The 15,944-nt window shown below is 36.1% G+C and overlaps 1 pseudogene; it reads right to left on the bottom strand.

Annotated features, from left to right (window-relative positions):
• Positions 1 to 12,085: 12,085 nt before the first annotated feature.
• On the bottom strand, positions 12,086 to 12,610 carry Sod2-ps1 (superoxide dismutase 2, pseudogene 1; annotated as a pseudogene).
• Positions 12,611 to 15,944: the final 3,334 nt, after the last annotated feature.

Below are 15,944 nucleotides of genomic sequence, written 5' to 3'. Positions count from 1 at the left end.
TTTCTGTTTCCATCTGCTGCTGGTTAAGCCTCTCAGAAAACAGTTATGCTAGGCTCCTATCTGCAAACATAGCACAGCATTACTAATGGTGCCAGGTGTTGTCCCTTTTAAATGGGGTGTGTCTCAAGTCATTGTTTGGCTGTTCTCTTAAACTCTGTTCTATCTTTATCCCTGTGCATCTTGTAGGCAGGATAAATATTTGGTTGAAGGTTTTATGGTTGGACTGATGTCCTACTCTCTCCCCTGAAAGTTATGCCTGGCATCAGGAGATGGGCACCATAATCTCCTTATCCACAGTTGGTAGGAGACTCAGGTAGGGTCATGCCCCACTTACACTCCGTGGAACCTCCCTTACCTCAGGTCTCCAGCTACTATCAAGTCTACAGCTACTCCCAGAGATGCCCCCACTGATTGCCTCGCTTCTACTTGATCATTCTACTAAGATTTTATAAGGCAGATTTTGATATCTGTGTTTTATGTGGAATGCTAAGTCTAAATATGGTGGCCTGCAGCCTTCCTTACTCACCCCTGTGAGAATCGTGGATAAGATGTGAACATAGCAAGGCAGGGAGTACACTCAGTATTTCTTCATTATCACACAGGCAGTGTTGCTCTAAGACTGATGATCCATACTGTCATGATGGCAAGACAAACCAGATGAGTGTTCCAACAAGCAATCCTTTTATTTACGCCAAGACAGAAGACAACTGTGTGTTTGAGTCACAGATTATTTTGGTGACTTGAGAAGAATCATAGTTGGGAATCTTGGCTTTCATAGTGTAAGTTACAGAGATAATTGGGGAAGAAGTAGAATCCTAGTACCTAAGTTAGATGTAAGTAAGTTAAATGAGTAGAGTGATAGTGGTACATTTAAGGCAGTCAATAGCAAAAGAGTGTTAGTCTGGCAATGCAATTGTTATATTTTTACAAATGTTTCACTCCCAGGGAATTTGGTGCAAATTACGAAAATTGGAGAATAAATGGATACAAAATAATGACCACATATGCACAAGATATATTATTTTTTCTATAACTAACATATTATGGAAGAGTCTCAATTATTGTCTAAGTTTTCCTAGGTGATAAAAACAGAAATCATCAAAACAAAATTTAGATTTTCCAGTACAGTACAGAAGAGAAAAAATCTTTTGAAAGTGCAATTCATTCCATTGCACCACTTGTTTATTTAAGGCATCAAACCTAATCGTCAAAAGAAAAACAGCCTAGAAAATTGAAAGAAAAATACTTTTGTTTATTCATTTTCATCCATTCTGAATTGATCTTTAAGGATTTCAATGATGATAGCTTTGCTATTTTGACCACTTCCTTATGTTTATTGGATAAATTCATACAATACTTACATTCCAAAGACAGTGTGGAAGTGACATTGTTCAATGGTGAACTCTAGCAGAAGTTACAATTATATTAACATTTAACAAATTATTTTCTCCTGAGGTTGTTTATTTGGAATTGCCCAAGCTAGTTAGTACTTCAAAGTTGACTTGATGTAAACAGCTTGTTACAAATCATACTGTGTGTGTGTGTGTGTGTGTGTGTGTGTGTGTGTGTGTGTGTTTGTGTGTGTATATATATATGGTATAAAATGTTTCTTTCACTTAATTCACCTACATGTAACAATGAACTTTCCAGCAGGGGAACAATAGAAATAAATTGATAGGAGAATTGAGTAGTACAACCTTTATCCCTGGCTGTTATAAATACAGTCCATCTGCTCTTATCTGGGTTAAATGTGCGTTTATTTTAAATGCAGGCTGGTAGAGGAAAATAAATTGTCTCTTTCCATCGGCATTTTACTTCTGGGCTTTTCTGTCCTGTTTCAAAAGGGTCTCAGATATGTGACTCCTCACTCCATTCTTGCTATAATAAAATGCTAACTCTGGCTTAGTGTGATATTATGAATCTGGAGATACAACCGCGTTTTCTCAGGAAACTATTAAATTCAGCCAACAGCAACTTATCATTAAATGCCTCAATATAAAAACGTAGTGAGCCTCAAATGCATAAGCATCTCATGTGTGTAGCAAAACTCAAATGTAATATAAATATTGATAAGAGTAATGTAAACCATAGCTTTTCAGACAGTCAATTGTTATTTAATACCTTATTTACCATCTTTGTATGATTATTCTTGCCTGTCTATAAGGAAGGGATTCCTTCAATAATTCCAATTTAATTATTTTAACATTTGAAAAGGTACTTTTCAATATTATATTATATTATATCTGGTATAGTCTATGTAAATCCAATTTAAAAATCAATTTTTATCACTATAATAAATTCAAACCAGTGAAAATAAGTGTGGTTGAATATAAAGGTGTCTAGCTTGGGGTAAGAATGCAAATGTAATGAGACACTTAAATTGTGACAATTTACTCTAAGAATAATTACAATTTACTACTAGTATCATAAAAATTATATTCACTGGGTAACTACCAAACTTATCAATAAAATATTTTAAAAGCAATTTGAATTTGAAGATATGCACATATAACTGGATGGCAGGAAAGCTGTAGAAGAGAGACTTATGTGCTTCTAATGTGTTATCCTTTCATTCCATAGATACCATTGTAAGATAAGCATTTAATTTCTTGTAACTAGAATGTATACTATCATTTTAATAATTTATTCAATGGAAGATTCTCATCTTAAAGGTAAATTTGTACTGACTAATCACAAATGCCGGTTATTAATATATGCTGGTTTTAAAATGTAAATGTGTGGGGGAAAAGGCAAACACACAGTTCAACCAGTGATCTTTCAAGCCAGCATCATCTCTGGCCTTTCTCTTGGCTCAATTAGAGATGATGTTTATTTGATATCTGGGGCTATTGTGTGTTCTTCAATCTTCACTGTACATACCCTGACAGATGTAGGGAGAGTAGCACCCTGATCCCTACTAGATCTCCTAAATATGGGTTTTGAGGAGCTTTCCATTTATTCCATACATGCTATGACTTTTTATGAAGCTAAAGTGGTAATTTCATTACATTCATCCTCTTTTTTTTTCCATCTTTATTAACTCAGGTATTTCTTATTTACATTTCGATTGTTATTCCCTTTCCTGGTTTCCGGGCCACATCCCCCTAACCCCTCCCTCTCCCCTTCTACATGGGTGTTTCCTTCCCCATCCTCTCCCCATTATCACCCTCCCCGCAACAATCACGTTCACTGGGGGTTCAGTCTTGGCAGGACCCAGGGCTTCCCCTTCCACTGGTGCTCTTACTAGGATATTCATTGCTACCTATGCAGTTGGAGTCCAGGGTCAGTCCATGTATAGTCTTTGGGTAGTGGCTTAGTCCCTGGAAGCTCTGGTTGGTTGGCATTGTTGTTCATATGGGGTCTCAAGCTCTTTCAGTCCTTTCTCTGAATCCTTCAACGGGGGTCCCGTTTTCAGTTGAGTGGTTTAATGATGGCATTCGTCTATGTATTTGCTGTACATTCATCCTCTTAATTTCAGCTGCATAGCATTAAACTTGTATATCCTGCTTAATGCTTGCATATTGATTTTTTTATTTTTTTCTACAGTCCACACCATTTTTTTGGTAATTTTATTTAGTGTTATTATAGAGGTCTTTGTAAACTCACTTTTTTTTACCATTCTTTCTGGAAATACAGTGATTAAGGTCCTGTCTCCTTCACATATTCATACATTTCTTTTGTGTCTCTCTGCCACCTGTTTTCCAAGTACATGGTAGATTTTGGAAATAAATGTGGTACAATTATCCCTTCTATGTTAGTTGCAGTGATAATTATGATAGGTGCCAATATTTATATAATTCACCATTGTAAAATTTTCTATTAATAAAATTTTAAATGGAGGAAGTTTTATAGAGGACTACAGAAAAAGAGAAAATTTATATGGATTATCTCAAAAACAGATCAGAAAATTTACCATTTAGAAAAAAAAATCATGCAGAGACAAGTAGACAAGTTTACATTTATTTTCATAGAGAATCCTTTGCCCAGAAGGTTCGTATGGTGGACTGTATTCACACTTTAAAAAATAGTTATGGAATCAAGATTATTAAGAACAAGCTTTGAAGTCCAGTAGTGGTGATGCATGCCTTTAATCTCAGCACTTGGGAGGCAGAGGCAAGTGGATCTCTGCAAGTTCTGGGCCAGCCTGATCTACAGAGTGAGTTCCAGGACTTCCAAGGATACATAGCAAAATCCTGTCTAAACTCCCCCATCCCCTAAAAGGATGGTTTGGGTTATGTAGAGATATACTGGTGAGGAATATGTGAGTAAGGTATTAAGGCTAAAGGAATCTTAATAGTTCTAAAATGTAGGACAGTGATTTAGGAATGTCATTTTTTTTCAGTTTTGTTCCATCTATGAGAACAATCAAATACATGAGCACCATTCAGAGAGTTAAATGTTTCAGCATAAGCAGCCTGCTGGTCCCTCTTTCTATTTGATAGATCTATGACACCGAAATCATGTTAAAGTCTCTAGTGTCACCCAGTACTTCCAACCTTCCTTGTGTTTCTGATAGTTATAGCCCTTTACTGAAGACCCTCATCAAGGATCATAGATCTCAGTGCCTTTGGTATCAGAGGGTTATCTTCTATGGCTGACCTCTCTTTAATTAAAATTTTGGTGGACTGCTTTCTTAAGCATTAAATGTCCCCTGGATTCCTTGACAATTAGCCTTTATTTTTAGCTTCATAAAATCTCTTTAGGGTCTTATTTTCCAGAGACCGAACATAAACTTGCATGGCTGTTACTTTCTGCTACATACTACTGAAGCCAATAGAGACAGTGTTTTAAAATTATGACATGGTTTTTATCTCTTATATAAGCAATTGGAAATTATATGGGACACCAGTGGTGCTTATCATTACTTCTGATTCACCTCTTTCAGGACACAATACAGGATTGCAGATCAGCATTTTCTAAAACGTTAGCTATAACCTTGTGCCTTGTTTTATCCGATAAAATGTAAGTAAAACTATAGTACGGTCCTGTATTATATAAGTTACACAACTTGTATCAATGGTTGTGTTTCTGTCCAATGACCCTGTTAAAGGTGGTGAAGACCAAGCCATTGTAGATAAATGGTTCAGCAGTATGAAACAGACATTTGTTATTTTAGGTCCCTGATATCTAGGGATTATATACCCCACTGAAATGTCTAGTTCAACCTGTTAGATTATGGACATGATCTTGTGATTGGGTAAATTTATGAATACCAGGAGGATCCACCACATGGTGTTGAGTATAAACCAATTAAGGAACAATGGCATCAACTTCCTTGCCAATGCTACATTGAATAATGGACACGGGAAGTTGCATACAGTGGTACATTGAAGCCTTTCTTTTCATCACCGGCTCCCACAGTTCTTACTGAATTATACTGCCTACTGCAGTGACAGCAGACCTAGGAGTGCTGGCGCTGCAAAGACAACACAGCTGCCAAAGCTATAAGATTCAGACCACATAAACTCAAGATGTGACTAGAAATTTCATGAACACCCAGCATTTCAGAAGGAATCAAAGTCCCTAGAGACACTAAAAGCAGTCTTACTTTTTAGAAGTGTCCTGGCAAAGAAAAAGGCCTCAATGACAAAGACTTTGAAGGAAATTACCTGTCTTTCTAGAGTTGCAAATACAGAGAACAATGGAAATTCTGGCTACTTGCATATTATCAGAACCATCAAAGATATACCAGAATTTTTTCTGGGGTTTTTAGTGTTTTCACACACTACTCAATTATGAAGCTAACTTAAGATATCAGTGTGACTGGAGAAATGGCTAAGAGGTTAAGAGCACAGACCTCTCTCCAGACAACATAGGTTCCGTTCTCAGCACCCACCAGGCTGCTAGCAACTAACTCTTCATAACTAATTACAGGTCCAGGGAATCTAAGTTCCTGTTCTAGCTTGAACAGTCACCTATATTTACACATATATGCCCTCATACATACAAGCATACTTTTAAAAATAAGAAAAATCCTTTAAAAGATATTATCGGTACCAATCATATGCAGCTGTTACATTCATCTTTTGTTTTCTTGATATTAGTCAGTTTTTGATGACTGTGATAAAATACCAAAGAAGATTAAAAGCATAGGGAAGGTGAATTTCAGCTCATAGTCTCTGCTTAAACTCACCGGTTTTTGGGACTATCATGACAGCAAGAGCAAGCGATAATAGGGGAGAGTCCTCATCTGATAAAGGCTGGGAAAAAGTGTGTGTGCGTGTGTGTGTGTGTGTGTGTGTGTGTGTGTGTGTGTGTGTACGCGCACACACGTGTGTATGTGTGTGTCAAGAGAAGTTGGTCCAATGACCTATTTTCTTTACCAGGTCTCTGTTTCTAAAGCCCCCTACTAGTACTTTACTAGAGTGTCATCAAATTATAAATCCATAAACGGATAAATCCATTGGTGAGGTAAAAGTCTTCATGATTCAATCACATTCTCTAACTCTCAACTTTTGAGCCTTGCTCTATTTGAAGATATACTATACATAAAGACTCCATCAGTGGACTCTTAGATATGGTGGACACTTCTAGCAATGTAGAAAGATGCAAAAAGTCAATATTCAAAAATCAATATCTAACTAGCAAGCAATTAGATGTGAATGAATTCAGGACAAATCCCACTCAGAATGGTGTGGATCCCTCCATGACTTAACCAGGAATTGATGTAATCAAAAATGCTAAAAAGAACCTGTAGAGTGAAAATTATTAAATTATTAATTTTCATTGAACTTTCAAAGGACTTTCTTCTAGTTTTGATGAATTTTCTTGTATTTTCTTTTTTTCCAAGTTTTTCTTGCCCAATTTTTCTTACCTTCTAATTTTTGAAGTTAAAACTGGAGCCTTTTTTTTTCTTGTTTGTTGTAAAAATATTCCTACTAGGAGTCCCCTTTTCAATTTTATTTTGCTGCTTTTCACAGACTTTGGCATATTTTTTTTTCAGATTTAAAGGAGAATTTTGTTTGACCTACCTACTTACATGCAAAAGTGTTCTGTGAATTTATGATTTTTCACAGAGAATATTTGGATAAGAACTTGAGTATAATATTCTTGCTCTCCTCCCATGTATGCATACATGTGTGTAAGTGTGTGTATATGTGTGTATTTGTGTATGTATGTATGTGTTAAGGTCTTCCTTCATTAAAATGTATTAATGTTTAGAATCACTTTTTGTTTACTTTCCCTAGTACTCAGAAAATAGTTAATTCCATAAATTTTAAAGTTAAAGAAGACTATTCTATAAAACTAAGGATAAACGAGCTGATGTGATTATTACACAGAGAAGCAAAACAAAGTCTTCTCCTCTTAGGAGGCTTCCTCTGTCCAGAACCTCAACTGCCTGCCATAATTGGGTTTTTCCTGTAGATTTTTACTGGGTGTGTACAAGTCCGGAATATGACCATGTGCACACTGTGTATGACTTCTGTATATCTGCTGCTTGTTATGCATTCTTTTACTTTTGCTTGCTAAAACTCCCTGACTCAAAAGTGAAAACGTGGCCACTATACATGATTTTCAGACCCTATCCTAAAGATTATGAGAAGTTATTTTAGCAAGACCTTGTAAGTCTTGCCACTATGTAATTTTGCCAATTGTAATGTTACTGTCCTGTTACTTGGCTCTATGTGAAAGTATCTGATTAATAGTATTACTTGTTTGTATCACTGTCAATCTCATATTTAGCACCTGGTTATTGATTTTGTTAATTAACTCTCATTCCTCCTCTTAGGAAAAACAGCTAAGAAAAAACAAGCTCAGGGAAGTAGCAAATGCACTACAGTTTATTCCAGCAATTTATCTTCACGGTATAAGTATAGTTCATTTAAATTTAAATATTCAAGCAAACATTTTCATTTTTAATCATCATTATCCAAATCATTCTACTACAGCCTCCACTTCTTATAATAAATTGATTGAATTAATTTCTTAAAAATTAGTTCTGGGTTTATATAAAAGATTTTGTCTTGAGACCAAACATTAGAAAGCCATGTGGCTTTATATACAGTAAGAGTTTAATGCAAGACACAATAGTACATAAAAATAAATATAATTGTTGATCAAAATGTAGAATATTTAAATTCATTGAATTAATTTTAGTCTTTATAGATAATATTCCATTTTGAATATTTTAAAACTCCCCAAACAAGCTTTCAGGAAATTCTCAGGGAAAGCTATATAAGTATTTAACACCAGTAAATTATCTTAAAAATGAGTCTTATTATGGATGAAACTGCTAACCTCTACTAGATATAATTTATCTTGTACATAATTATTTTCTTTAGTGAACAATGTTTAAGTGGGGCTATAATTAACAAGAAATGCAAATGAGTCATTGAATTATTAGAGATATTATGCATTTGGATTCAATTTTTCTCTAGCAGTAGACTCTGGAATTTTTCTAATATATTTGAGTCAAAGGCGAACATTGGTCATTCACTCAATTACTTTTTTACTGATAAATGTAGGAGTAGTATGCTGTCATAAAATCTCCATGAATGTTAGACTCCGAATGCTCTTAGAAAGACTTGTTAGACTCTAAATTCCGTTAGAAAGATATATACTTTTTAATATCATGATTCCAAGAGCAGTATTTTGTTAAATGAGAGAAATAAGTTCAGAATCATTCTTGGTCTTTCTTTAGTGGTTCCTTGACACTGGATTCTTAATGTTTGTATTTCTGTGTCTCCATGCTGTCTAAGCCTCATACTAGTCAGACATTTTAAAGGTTCATAAAGAACACACTGGTAATGTTTTCTAGTGGACTAACAAATTCTCTTTGGAGTTATTGTTGAATGATTTAGATTCTGCTGAAATGCACAATTTGGCAGGATATTCCCAATCTCATTCCTGAAAGGTAGCTACTTACATAAGTATTTTAAATCACCCAGTTCAAAACACTAATGCAAATTACCGTTCCTTAAAAATTATAAAGATATAATTATATACCTAGGTTTCCAAAGATCATTTCATGAATAGCCTTCTTTAAACAATTCATTCATATTCCACAATCCAATTACAATTTAAACTGTATATCATTGATATATGTAAATAATGTAGTCTTTGCAAATACTATATTTCTATTTTATGCTCCATTTCACTGAACATTTAATTACAGTAAATCTTGTGTATATATAAATTAGCAGTAAATGGAAGCATATTATGAAAGTCCATGTTGGAGAGTAGAGGTAAGACAATTTTATTTTACCAGCCAGAAATAAGAATGATCATGTTTAACTTTCAAACTTACATAAACATATGTTATAAACTTAATTTAATGACTCCAAATACAGTCTCCTATAGACTTTTGCTATATACATTGAGTCATTTTATTAAAATCTAAAATGAAATTAATGTAGTTTTTAGATTTTTCCTTTTATTGATAATATATTTTTTTGCTCACACAATGTATCCGGTTGATTGTAGTTTACTCCTTTCTACTTCTCCCAGTCTCTCTCCATCTCTCCTCTTCTCCATATCCACCTTTCTCTTTCATGTTAGAAAAAAACAGGCTTCTAAGTGATTACAGTCAAACACAGCAAAATAAAATAGAATAAGAAAAAGGAAGAAAGAAAGAAGTAAAGTAAGAAAGAAGAAATTATCATATCAAAGTTAGACATGCAAAAAAGCAGTATAAAAGTTCTCAAAGTAGTCATGAGTCAGAGATTGCCTTGGTCATTCTCACAATCATAGGTTCTAGAAAAAATCTAATAGTTATAATATGCACAGAATACCTGTTGCAGACCCATGCAAGCCCTCTGATCATTGCTTCAGTCTCTGTGAGCTCATATGTGCATGGGTTAGTTGATTCGGAGAGTCTCTCTTTCCTGGTATCCTCCATCCCTTCTGGTTCTTACTATCTTTCTGCCTCTGTTTTTCATGAGATGGGGTTTGAGGAGACCTCCAATTTAGACTCACTCTTTCCACATAATGGGTCTCTGTAACTGTTCCTATGCTGAATATCGTTCAGAGTCATTGCTTTTCTAGATCTCTTGGCCATCCAGTCTCCGTTTCTTGGTTATCCAAGCAGAGCTAGGTATGGGCAACTTCTCGTGGAACAGAAGTTAGATCAAATCAGACATTGGTTGGTTACTACCACACATTTCCCTGCTATCATTGACTAGCATATTTAGCAGGCAGGATAGATTGTAGGTGAAAGGTTTTGTGGCTAGGTTTGTATATACATTTCTCTTTCCACAGTCTTTCAGAGTACCTTCCAGCACTAAAGAGATTAGAACACGTGGGTGAAAGTAGTTATCAGCTAGACTTCTCCATGTTCAATGAATTGTGTAGGTGTTGTGTTCAGTAATGCTTCCTCCCAACCCCCTGTCAATATGTGGAGAGCGGCCTTTGTCTTAGCTTGGATATTTTTAGGGGGTTTCCATGGGAATCCCTTGGCCAACAAGTCAATGGAATCAAATGATACTTAAAACATCATATGCTAATGAAAAACAACATGGAATTACTTGGCAATCTCCAGGACTATCTATTTCTGTTTTTAAAATGCTATTTTTTTCAATTGCACTACTTATCGATAATTACTAAAATTATGTGAATAACCACTTAATTAGAAATTCAAAGATACCTTCAGTTTTTATACTATCCTAAACATTGTAACACTTCTAAGCCTTTCTTTATCATGAAATCTTATATTTAACCTTTATTTAACTTTTTTAAAATAATTTTTCTGCATACACGACCTTTCCTCTTCAACTGAACCTATACTTGGAAATAGTAAGAGCTGTGAACTCAGGACTCTGCCCATCTTTTCGTGGGCCATGACCATCTGTTTCTTTACTGTGTCTTCAATACCTTCCTCATGGAGTTGATGTAAACCTTTCAACAGCAAAACACATTTGAATTACCAACAGACATTGCATGGCTCGTCCATGCATACTTCCTAAAATAACAAATAAATATTTAGTGTGAAGAAATTAAAGATTGCCACTATCAGCACACATCACCTGGATAATCACATTTATGTGTCAAGTTGCTTTATTTGATGTTTTCTTTCTAATTTTCACTTTTTACTATTTTCCCAGCGTGTATAAGTGTTTTGTCTGCATATGTATATGTGTATTTCATGAATGTCTGATACTTGCAGAGAACAGACCAGAAGTTGGAATCAGATTTCCAGAAATTGAAGTCATAGACAGTTTTTAGCTACCATATACTGTCAGAAGTGGACGTTTCTGGTTGTGTCATATGGGATAGACACACATGTACAAGTAGGACTCATGGACAGTGATTGCGTTCCTGCTTAGCTAACTCTGCAATGCTTCATTTTTTAGACTTGCACCTTCACTGATCATCACTTCCTTGGGAGAACTCCTGGCATTCTTGCTGGTCCTGATAGACTTGTGCTGATTTGGAGGAGGCCTTGACATTTCTGCTGGATTGTGTCACCACTACTGAACTGTGTTTGGTATACTGACACTACTGACCTGGTGTGCTAGTATAGTATCCTGACAACAGAGATTGGATTGTCCCAAAGAACTACTTCTTTTTTTTTCTTTTTTTTTCGGAGCTGGGGACCAAACCCAGGGCCTTGCGCTTGCTAGGCATACGCTCTACCACTGAGCTAAATCCCCAACCCCAAGAACTACTTCTAAACAGGTCCACATCCCTTTGTCCTATTTACCATATTTTCTCCCCTACCTTTGGATGGTGCATTAGAAGAGGGGTCAAAGAATTTGTTAATCCTTAGAGTAGGTTTTGAAAAATCTAAGCCTACAGGTATCTCCATATTCAATGTGAGTCCTCTGGAAAACCCTAGTGCTTTTCTTTAGGGCTATCACTTTATCCCTCAAACTGATATTTTCCATATTCCCCTAGATATTGCTTTTGCAGTCCAATGCTTGACTGTAATTTATCCTTCCCCTTAAAATACTCTAATTACTGACTTTTTTTTACTGTTCTTAAACAGTTGCCTAACAACAAATTTAATTAAGAAATTATCATAACAGTATGCTTATACATATGTGGATTGACATCATTAAAGATTACCACAGCTCAGTCATAGTACTGCAATGTTCTACACTACTACAAAACACCCACCAAGAGCCTGACACAGCCTGGCCGAAAGGATTCATTTCTTGCAAGCTATGTATCTTTGGGTAACATTCTCCTAGTTGATTACATTCCAAATGGCTTTCAGATAGTCAGGTCGGATGTTTTTATACTGAGGATAGTAAACATGCTCCCACACATCAATCCCCATCAGTGGAATAAGACCTGTTGTTCCTTGCCGTGGGACCTGATTAGAGCAGGCAACAATCTGTAAGCGACCTTGCTCCTTATTGAAGCCAAGCCAGCCTGAACCTTGGACTCCCACAGACATAGCTGTCAGTTTCTCCTTAAACTTCTGAAAAGACCCAAAGTCACACTTGATAGCCTCCAGCAACTCTCCTTTGGGTTCTCCACCACACTTAGGGCTCAGGTTTGTCCAGAAAATGCTGTGATTAATATGTCCCCTACCATTGAACTTCAGTGCAGGCTGAAGAGCAACCTGATTTTTAACATCTCCCTTGGCCAGCGCCTAGTGGTACTTCTCCTCGGTGACGTTCAGATTGTTCACCTAGGTCGTGTGGTGCTTGCTGTGGTGCAGCTGCATGATCTGCACGTTAATGTGCGGCTCCAGCACGCCATAGTCATAAGGCAGGTGGGAGAGGCAGTGCTTGAGCCCGCGCTGCACGCTGCCGGACACAACATTGCTGATGCATGTGCCCACGGCCGCTGCTCTCCTCAGAACACTACCGTTCGCTAGCAGCCGCGTGTCTGCTCTGCTAGTTATTGAGTTATTATCTGTTATCTTTATATTAATGAAGTCATAGATGCAATTAAGCATGTCTTTCTCAGGCTAGATATGTGAAGTCATGCCTTTTCTTTGTTAGTTCCTTGTTTGTTTTCAGTGGGTTATATGCTGTTCAGAACCTCATTTAAACATCTTTCTCTTCTTCCTTTTTGCTCTCAATCTGTCTATGTCCGCCTTTCAGCCTCTGCAGTGGGCTCTAGCAAAACTTTCCCATTCGAATCCTTGCCTTCATCTCTTTCGTCTTTGTACTGACTTTCCAACCCTGCAAGCATACGATGGTTTCTGTCCATTGCTGGGGGAAAAAAAAAGGAAAAAAAGAGTCTATGTTAGTCTCCTACTGTGCTCTGTGCCAAAAAGGCTTTTTAGTGATTTGGATTTAAACTGCTTTTCAGATCTCACCTGTTATCTTCATAGCTGTATCTTGTATTCTGTCAGAATGCAATGTTGAGATTTTTTTGTTACTTATACATTGCCATACTATGAAGAATTTAATGTCCCCTGATGGATCTTTCCTTTATTCATTATGAGATCATTTTTGTTCAACCTCCACCAAATCATGTTCAGCTTAAGAATAACAATGGGAAAGCTTAAAAGAGTGTGGAAAAAAAGAATTAAGTGTAATCTGTTAAACAGAATCAATTAAGAAACCGTAATTTTTTAGATATATTCATGGACATTTATTTTTCTTTATTATCTATGTCTTAGTCAGAGTTCTATTGCTATGAAGAGATGCTATGGCCTAGGCAGCTCTTATAAACGGAAGCATTTAATCGGAGCATGATTAAATTTTCAGAGATTTAGTCCATTGTCACTATTGCAGGGAATATTGTGGCCCACGGGTATATAAGATGGTGGGGGAATTAGCTGAAAATTCTATATTAGGGTCTGCAGACAGCAGAAAGATAGACATACTTGACCATTCTTGGAGTTTTGTAACCTCAGAGCCCACCCCAAGGGACACACTTCCTAGCATATCACATACTACCAAATTGCCACACTTCTCAATTTGTGCCACTCCCTAATGACTAAGCATTCAAATATATGAGCCTATGAGGGGCATAATCATTAAAAACTACTATCATCTGTCTGTCTGTCTATCTATGATCTATCTATCTATCTATCTATCTATCTATCTATCATCAACCTATCTCTTCTAACCATTTACTTATCTACTCATAATCTATTTATTTATAATCTATTTATATTATCACTACCTGTCCTCTCTACAAAAAATAATTCTTGAAGAAGTAGTGTTTTAACTTTAGATCAAGCAGCATGATTCATTCTGTAGTGACTTTCTTGAAGCCATTATGTGTGGTATATTTCCTTCACATTCTTTGTATGTATTAGAATTACCCTGCAAATATTGAGAGAAAAATAATCCTGCTAACATTTTGCCTGACTGTTTTGTACTTGCAGGTTAAATTAGACGGAGTTTACATCTTAATAATACTAGTTATTTCAATTATAAGTGTGATATTATTTTTCACTTATTCGGATCCTTAATTATATATGAGTGGTTTGTTGGGTTCTAGCATAAAAATCTTGTATCTTTTTATATTTATATTTAAATATTTAATTAATTTAACTATTATGATAGTTATTAAATGTTAACTCCAAGTAGTCATTGAAATAGTTCCTCAGTGTTGCACAGAAATCCATTTTCATCCTCTCAAGGAAGAGCTTACCATTCAGATTTTCATTGCATGATACAGTGCTACTCCACAGAAATTTGTTGATGTTGTTTATCTGAAATAAAACTTCTCTTCCCAGTTTGTTGGGATTTTATAACAAATAAAATGATTTTCATGAATATGTACACATGTTCATATTTCTTTTTACCACTTTTACAAGATTAATCAGACTATCTTTCTTGTTGCCCGTTTGATAGGCTCAACATTTGTGTCTTATCTAAGTCTGCTTCTGGTAGCTCTGTCTTTAGATTATGTCTTGAACTTCTTTCCATTCTTCTTCTCCTTTTTTTTTTTTGTATTTCTGCAAGGTGTGAATAAAGCCTTGTGTCTTCCACATTTGAATCTGGCAATGAGCACATATCATTTTCTGATAATCTACAGTATCGGTGCTACGATCAATCCGTTCACATTCAGGTTGTTTTCACTGTGATCATTCCCACACTTCATGGAATTCTAGTTCCTCTATATGAAATTTCTATAGTTTGTGTAAACATAGTATTATTTCCACATTTTGGTAATGTTGAAATTAAAGGGAACACTTTAAAAAATATAGGGTCAAAAATCTCACTTAAAGGTCATTATTAGACAACTTGATTGAATTATAGCCTCAATAATTAATTTCTTCTGAATTTCTTCACATTGTTTCTCTTTAGGTGCTTTACATTTTTTGTTGTATTATCATTTTAAGAACGGAATTTTGTTGTTTTTATTTTATTTCAAACTACTTTTGCTATTTCATATTGATATTATTTTAATTATTCACTTTGCATCCCACTCACTCTCCCGCTTCCAGTCACCCCATCCCAAAGCCTTCCCCTATCACCCTCCTCTTTTCCTTTGAGTTAGTAGGGGCTCCACTGGCTATCACCCCCACCCTGGAACATCAAGTCTCTGTGAAGCTAAGGACATCCTCTTCCCCTGAGTCAGCTAAGCTTAAAGAACATATTCCATGGTGGGGAAACAGCTTTTTGGATAGATCCCACTCCTGTTGTTCAGGACCCACATGAAGACCAACCTGCAAATGGGCTACATAGGTGTGGGGATACCTAGGTCCAGCTGATGTATGTTCTTTGGTTGGTGGTTCAGTCTGTGAGAACTCTAAATGTTCAGGTTAGTAGATTCCTTTAGTCTTCCTGCGAAGTTCCTATCCTTTTAGGAGTCATAGCCCTTCCTCTTATTATTCATAAGGCTCCTAAAGCTCCATCCAGGGTTTGGCTTTGGGTGTCTGAATCTGAGTCATCTGTTTGTTGGAGCCTCTCAAAGGGGAGCTAGACTCCTTCCTGCAAGCATAACAGAGTATCATTAATAGTTTCAGGAATTGGAGCTTGGGATGGGTCTCAAATTGGGTCAGTTATTGGTTGGCCTTTCCTTCAGTCTATGCTACATGCCCTGTCCCTCTGCATTTCTTGTAGACAGAATAAATTTTGGGTTGAAAGTTT

Source organism: Rattus norvegicus, chromosome 5 (assembly GCF_021556685.1).
Source record: "Rattus norvegicus strain SHRSP/BbbUtx chromosome 5, alternate assembly SHRSP_T2T, whole genome shotgun sequence".
Classification (NCBI taxonomy): Eukaryota; Metazoa; Chordata; class Mammalia; order Rodentia; family Muridae; genus Rattus; species Rattus norvegicus.
Note: the sequence above shows the minus strand (reverse complement) of the source record. Positions and strands in the feature narration are given on the sequence as shown.